Genomic DNA, 7,481 nt, shown 5'->3' with positions numbered 1-7,481 from the left:
GAACATTTAAAAACTGACAAAAATAGGAATGTAAATTACCATATGTTTAAAACATATGTCAAGGTCTTTTATTTTTGTGAATGACTGAATATTAATTCTGTAACATTTTAACTCAGACATCTTAACACAAAACATTTATTTTATGTTTATGTAGACAAAACAGTAAAGTTTAACTCTGTAGAACAATTAAAGGACAGGGATGTGTAATGTATTTACTAACTAATTGTAATATCATACATTCCGGAAATAGTCCCATCCGGACCCCTATTATACGCGCCCTGCGCAATGATACTAAGACTCAATAAAATTAGTTCTATCATGACGGCCATGCTTGTTAGCTGTGTTATTGATGTCCTGTGAGTTACTGTGGCAAATACACCACAGGATGTTCAGATTAAACAGCAGATACAAGTGATTGCTTATTGTTGACATAGATCATAAAATACAAAATAAAAATAACGCTGAAAAGTAAAAATGTATAAATTAAATACCTGCAATATATATTGAAAAGTAGGAAAGATAAAGATACTGTAGAAATTAATCACTTCACTCCAGAAATGGTCGACTTCATAGAAACTTTCAAGGATAAAATGTCTGTAAAAATCGTCAAATAATTGTATTAAAATGAAAATAATAAATGGAAATGGTATGTGATTATCTGTTTGGCTTTTCATTAATTGATTTTATTTGATACTCTCGGAAATTGATTATAGCGGTATCTGGAAAAATTAAAGTACATGTAATACATAGGTATACTTATAACATATGCACGGGGCTTAAACTTTTATGTGCCATTATTGAATGAAAATTTTGACATACTACTTTATCTTCAGTACTCACAAGTTTTAATTAATTAATCTGTGAAAATCATTCAAAGGCACTGACTAACATGTATGATGCTTTATAAACATTTACATCTTCACATTATTTAGGCACTGTAATAGCTCCTGTTCATATTTCATTTTATAATTAACGGTTATCACCAACTGGAACTAGACGATTACTCCAGAAATATAACATTTACAACACATGTAGGATTACGACACTATAAACGTATAAGCTTTGGAGTATCATCTGCTGCACAGATTTGTCAAAACACACTCAGAACTGTCCTCAAAGGATTAGACGGTATGAGGAATGTTAGTGATGACATCATAGTTCATGGCAAATCACAGCATGAACACGACACAAGCTTGAAAGCCGTGTTCGAGCGACTCGAGAGCAAATGTGAATTCAACAAACAAAAGCTTAAAATTTATGGCTATGTATTCAGCGCAGATGGAATATCAGCAGATCCTAAGAAAATCAAAGTAATTAAAAGCGCGCCATACCAAGCAACGCAACAGAGGTACGTAGTTTTCTTGGAATGACCAATTATGTTGTAAGTTTCATTCAAAATTACTCGATAACCACTAAACCACCCAGGGAGGTGACAAAAAGCAAGAAACACTGGGAATGGACATCAACTCAACCAAACGCTTTCGAAAAGCTAAAGTGCTAATTCAATCTTAAGCAAGGCAGTTTTCGCAAGTACCTGGGCAAATAAACATGTACATAGTGAACTCTATGGAGTCTTTTGTCTTAATACAAAACAACGAAATATAATTATCACATAGACCAAGATTTAGCTTCATGGTTTGACCGTGTGTACTTACACTTTGTACTGAATTGCGGATGTTTAAGTATCATGATTTGTATGGGACAATGAAGTAATTCCAACCCTGTGAACATAATGAATTGTCAAATTTTCGAGGCGATCTGCCCCTTAATGAAGACACAAAACGAACACGATTACATAATATGATGCGAAGAGTAATACGGGACAATGAAAGTAGACAAATATCTAACAACACAAAGGAGCGCAATTAACCCTTCGGCAAGTGACAGCCGAAGGCCGGATCTACCAAAATGTAGCCATCATGTTCGGCAGAACGCTACAATATGAGCGGTGACTGGAAAGCGTTTGACGTCACACGTGGCACGCCTTCAAATCATCGCCAGTTTCCAAGAAGGCGTTAGCTTAGGGTCAATCGTGAGTTTAGTTTGAATTGTTTTATTTTGGTCAGTCTTGCCGTTGTACAATCCCAAGTTTAATATTTGTTATTACACGCGCGAGCGTGCGGTCGCGAGCTTGATTTTGATTATCATGATTCGAAATATTCTTCCGAATACTATCTGTGTATCCCTGGCACTTTGACACTGGATATCCGTGTCTTTGATGGTGTCCCCATGTTTGGCTTCGTAGCGGGTAGGGGCACAGATAGCGAACGATATTTAACTCTCACAGATGGCTTCCAATAATAAAACAAAAGAAACCAAATCAATACCACAAAACGAACCCAAAATATCAACTACAATTTCCCCCAAGTTTCTGGTCACAGAGCGGCAAAAAACTGCAGGTTTATCGCCTCTATTATTGCGAAATGGCATCAAAGTCATTGTCGGCGATGTCAAATCTTTTAAGCCTTTGGGATCGGGTGATCTCCTAATAGAGGTTTTCCGCAAGCAACAAGTGGAGAACCTCCTTGGAACCACCATTTTTGCCTGCGTCAGTGTGTATGTGTAAAACCACACTCACCATTGAATTGTAGCAAGAGGGTAATCAGCTGCCCAGCCTTGTGTAATGACAATGAGGCCGGCCGACATACTATCATACTTTCAATAGTAGAACATTCCGGTCTCGCATGTAAATCGGATCATGGCCAGAAAAAGTAGGAACTTGGTCCCAACACACACTTTCATATTGGCAATCGCTACACCAACCTTACCACAGAGCGTATACATAACTGTTGGTTACTAAGTCACCGTCTACATCCCTAATCTACTGGGGTGCCGTAACTGCCAGAATACTAGATTTTAAATCCTCGAATACTAAAAATCAAAAATTGATAAAGGAATCGGCAGCTGGACCAGACGAAATTACATATAAGATAACTAAAATGCCTTTTAAATATATTTAACCAAGTTTATTCTTATGGCAAAATTCCCGAGTTATGGTAGGAATCTACTGTTATACCCCTTCCGAGGTCCGGGAAAGGTGCTAATGATGCCAATAGCTTTCGTCCTATTTCACTGACGAGCTGCATTTGTAAAACTCTTGAGCGTATGATAATTACTAGATTAGTTTGGTTTCTTAAATCAAACAATATTTTAAGTCCTCTGCAAAGCGGCATCAGAAACCACTGGAGAACGGTAGACTACTTTGTTAGACTAGAAACATTTATACGAGCCAGAAGCCTTTGCCGAGAAAGAGCATCTTGTGGCCGTATTCTTTGACCTTGAAAAGGCACACAACACAACTTGGCAATATGGAATCATAAAGGATCTCCATGATATCGGTATGCGTAGTAATTTGCCAAAGTTTATTTCGAATTTTATATCTGACAGGCATTTCAAAGTCCGAATAGGTTCAACTTATTCAGAAACAGGAAAACAGGAGATGGGTATCCCTCAGGGTGGTATCCTGACTGTCACACTTTTTCACTTAAAAATTAACAGCATAACCAAATGTCTTGGCTAATCTACAGAAGGGTCTCTATTTGTGGATGATTTCTTGATCTGTAACAGATAAAAAAACATGCACTCTATAGAACGACAACTACAACAATGTTTAGGCATATTACAAAATTGGGCTGACGATAAAGGAATTAGATTTTCAAGATCAAAAACTGTCTGCATGCATTTCTGTCAAAAACGAAAACAAGACAACGATCCAGACCTCACACTCAATGGATTCAAAATTTCAGAAGTTGAACAAACTAAATTTCTTGGACTAATATTTGATTCGAAACTGTCCTTTGCTCCAAATAGCAATCATTTGAAGGATAAGTGCTCGCAGGCGCTGAACATTCTACGTGTTCTTTTACATTCTGATTGGGGTCAAACCGACCGTGAAATGCTTCTGCGTATCTATCGGGTACTTATTAGATCAAAACATGACTACGGCACGATTGTAGATAGGCTCGCAGCTCCTATCTACAGATGCTTGACCTTATCCAGAATCAGGGACTGCGTCTCGCACTCAGAGCTTTTCGAACAACACCTGTGATGAGTCTCCATATAAATATAGAATCTAATGAGCTATCCTTGACGATCAACGAAAGAAATTATCTTAATTATCCTACTCCTTATTCTATGTTGCTCAGCTGAAATCCAATCCCAAAAGCCCACATTTATTTTGTATTTAATCCACAACACCAAGATATATTCGCACAAAACCAAAAGCTCATACCAACATTTGGCATCAGAATTTCATTTTTTTTTTTTTTTTTAGGAACTAAACATAAATTTCGACACCATTGACGATTACACTGTATCGGATGTACCACCAATGCTCATTCAAACACCTGATATCATTTATCTCTAACAGTTATATGAGAGGGCAAAGTCCGGTGCATTACCCGAAGAACATAAATCCTCCTTTCCGGAGTGCATTAGGGCTTTCCCTGATCATGTTCAGATCTACACTGACGACTCCAAAGATGGTGATTAAGTTGCAGCAGTATGCTGTACATCTAATCACTGCTCCTCTGTCAGACTTCCAGATATTGCCTCCATTTTCTCTGCGGAAGCAAGTGCTATCGACCTGGCTCTTGCCATATCAAAGAACACCGCATTGAAAAGGCAATCGTCTGTTTAGACTCTAAAATACAAATTACTTATCTCTGGATTCCCGATCATGTGAGTATAAAGGGGAATGAAAAGGCTAATAAAGCAGCTAAGACTGCTCTTCGTCTATGACAAAACTGATTTGAAACTACCATACACTGACATCAAACCTTCAATTCAGTTAGGCAGCAAACACAATTGGCAACAAAGGTGGTCTATCGAAACAAAAAATAAACCTTCTAAAATACAACCAACACTTAATCCTAAACGGTCCAGTCGGTGAGACTGCAGAGAGGAAGTTGTGCTCTATTTAACACATTCCTATCTATTGAGAGGGGAGGATCCTCCTACATGCTATGCTATGCATGTGATTCTCCTCTCACAGTGGAGCATATTTTAGTGCACTCTATTGATTTTAAACACATGTGAGATAAGTATTATGATGTCTCCGACATGTATACTTTGTTCAATGTCGTGAGACATAATCGTATTTTCATTTATCTCAAAGAAATCGGCATTTTAAACAATATATGAACGGTTTCTCATCTTATTATCGTATCAACTCAACATTTCATCGTTACATCAACATTGTGCGCGAGTTTTCTCGTGTGTTTTAGCCAAAACTGTTTGATCTCACGCAAATCTCTCTTATAAAATAAACATTTACAATTTTTGTTTAAGTTCGTACTTGCCTTTTTCTTATATGATCTTTTAGATGCAATCATTGTTTACATCCTGATATTACTGCCTAACTTGAAGTTTGGTCTAAATGACCTCAGTTGTCGATGGGGCGTAAAACTTAAACAAACAAATAAATCTACGTCACTTGAAAACAATGTCAGCAAGCTACAATGTTCAGGTATGAGGTGTTTTGTTATGTGTTCTATAGTAGCTGGTATAGTAGTAGATCTGAGGTAGCCGTAGTTTATTTCTTTTTCATGACTGTGATTTCTTACAATATAGAAAACCTCACCTCTGGTCTTGAAGATATAAGAGTCTATGTATATGAAGGAAAGACAATATAAATATTTCGTTCTAACATGCATGTGTGTAAACAAAACTCCATTTGTAACTATTTCGTTTACCCTAGCCTTCAGGTCCAACTTTGATTTTGGTGTCTGGGTGTCTGGTTTAGCTAGTGTCTCGTAGCAGTTTAGGGAGCGTGGCCAATAGGGTCAATTTGGCTTTTTTCCATATAAACGACTTCTTTTTTAAACTAAGCATGGGATAGCACTTAAAAGCAATAGTAGCATCCTTATAAATAGTGAGACTGACCCCCCCCCCCTCCCTGGGGAGCCTAAGGGGCGGGGCAAAAAGGTCAATTTGGCTATTTCCATATAAACAGGGTCAATATGGCGACTTTCATCGTTATGTGGTTAGGATTCAAAATTAAACAAATCGTGGAGTCAATTTTGCTAAAAAAAAATACTAAGTTTTTTTTTATAATTAGTCAAACAAAAACAGTGTGACACATACCTCTGGACCACTTATTTTTTCTATAACTTCATAAACCCAAAATATGTTGAGAATAATGCTTATAATTTAATTCAGATAACTCAATCAGGTACTAATTAGACATAAATTTCCGTGATTTTACTTGTACTTTTTCAATAAAACAGATTGAGTTGTGGCGCATCGACATCTTATACAATAATTCAGTTTGGCCAATGACTGAAAACATGACGTTATAATACTTACAGTGCAAACTTTTCGGTCTATGGAAAAATAACTTCAAAGACATATATCAATAGAATGAGTGTAACATTTGAAATTAAATTATATGGATATAGTGTATATCACCAACAGGAAGAAGTCCTTAAAATTCACATGAACTAGACTAAAAATCTCCATCAAAGGATTTTACTTCTTCAAAAAAATGTCTCTTAAAAGATTAATTTGCTTACATGTCTTAGCAAGACAATTAATTCATTATTATTTGAGAATTGCATAATGATATGATTCTAAATGCAGGTAACTTTAAATTGAAAAATTACCATGTTAAGAACGCTTTAAAAATCATCAAAATACATTGCAAAACTCATCTCAGCCATTCTAAATCGTAATTTTTTTCCATGAGGAGACCCCCAACACCAAAATCTGGCGTCTTCGGCGCTCACAAATTCATCAAAATGCATGTAAAACTCATCTCAGCCATTCTAAATCGGTAATATTTTTCCCGGGAGGAGACCCCTCACCGCACGCCAATTTGGCCATTTTGCGTACGCTTATACATTGATTGCCTGTTAGCGACGTCAAAGTCTATAGATGTGTACAAGGACTATATGTAACAATATAGTATAAAAACTATATATGGTTGTGTGTTGGATTATTCTCCCCCCCCCCCCCCCCCAATTACGTTTCATCTTCCTAGGCGACTGACATGTCATATTTCGCCTAATCTGATGTCAAATGTGAAAAATAAACAGAAACATTAGCTACATGTATGTTAGGATTTTATAAAACTTTGTAAATAAAAAAAATCATTATAAGTAAACAAACTTCTACTGTAATATAGGGATGACCAAACGATCGCAAAACACTACATGTACCTAGAGCATGGCATCGGCGAAATTTTCGCATTTGTTTAAGCAACTACGTACGTCTACGTGTAGCTACATATGCAGGTAATATTAGACCATCTCATGTTTTAGTCTTTACAGTAATTACATATAATCAAAAGTCAGATTTATCTATGCCTAGTAGAGTACACATGTAGGCATACTGATATGTACAAGGGTAACGCATGGACACGGCCAGATCACCAGATGTTTAGATAGTTCTTCGTTTATTTTATTTCTATTTTTTTGAGACTGTCGTTTTATCCTCAATGTTTGTCCAAGTTTCTTCATGCTGATTAGTTTCATTGCAATAAT

This window comes from Argopecten irradians, chromosome 9 (genome assembly GCF_041381155.1).
Source record: "Argopecten irradians isolate NY chromosome 9, Ai_NY, whole genome shotgun sequence".
NCBI classification, from domain to species: Eukaryota; Metazoa; Mollusca; class Bivalvia; order Pectinida; family Pectinidae; genus Argopecten; species Argopecten irradians.
The sequence above is the reverse complement of the archived record's forward strand: the minus strand, read 5'-3'. Positions refer to the sequence as shown.